We start from the raw sequence: 555 nt of genomic DNA on the forward strand, positions 1-555 counted from the left end.
CTCTTCGTTTGGGCGTTGATTTCCTTCTTTTTTCTTTCTTTTTTTTTTTGCCACACGTATGGACACACGGAGGGGTTATTTTCCTGTTACAAGAAACTATTTTTACAGTCATAACTTTAGAATTAAATACTTTAAAAAACACCGGGTTGATGGGAAGTGTCGAAATGTCGGCTGACATTTTGATGACTTGCAGAGAGGTGTTTCAAACTATTAGTTTTGATCTTTGACACTATCGTGTACCTTCGATCAGCTTTTCAAATGGTCCTCCGTGTTCCGGCAGGAAGTGCTCTTTCTACACCAAGATGTGGGCGCCTGGGCCTCGCAAGACTGTTCTGTCTCCCTGTTTTCTGATTGTGGACGGGCTCCTTGTACGCTCCCCCTCGTCACGGCCCTGAGATGTGTATACTCAAAGTTTGTCTGTTGCTTCATCTTTCGATGATGCTCCATCCCCAGATGTTAACCTTTCTTGGGGAAATGGACTCTTTCATCTAAATTTGGACACTTGCGTCCTGCAGCAATGGCTGCTTCCTCTCCCCCAGAATCCTTGTCAGTCAG

Source organism: Pteropus alecto, unplaced genomic scaffold, assembly GCF_000325575.1.
Source record: "Pteropus alecto unplaced genomic scaffold, ASM32557v1 scaffold339, whole genome shotgun sequence".
Lineage (NCBI taxonomy): Eukaryota > Metazoa > Chordata > Mammalia > Chiroptera > Pteropodidae > Pteropus > Pteropus alecto.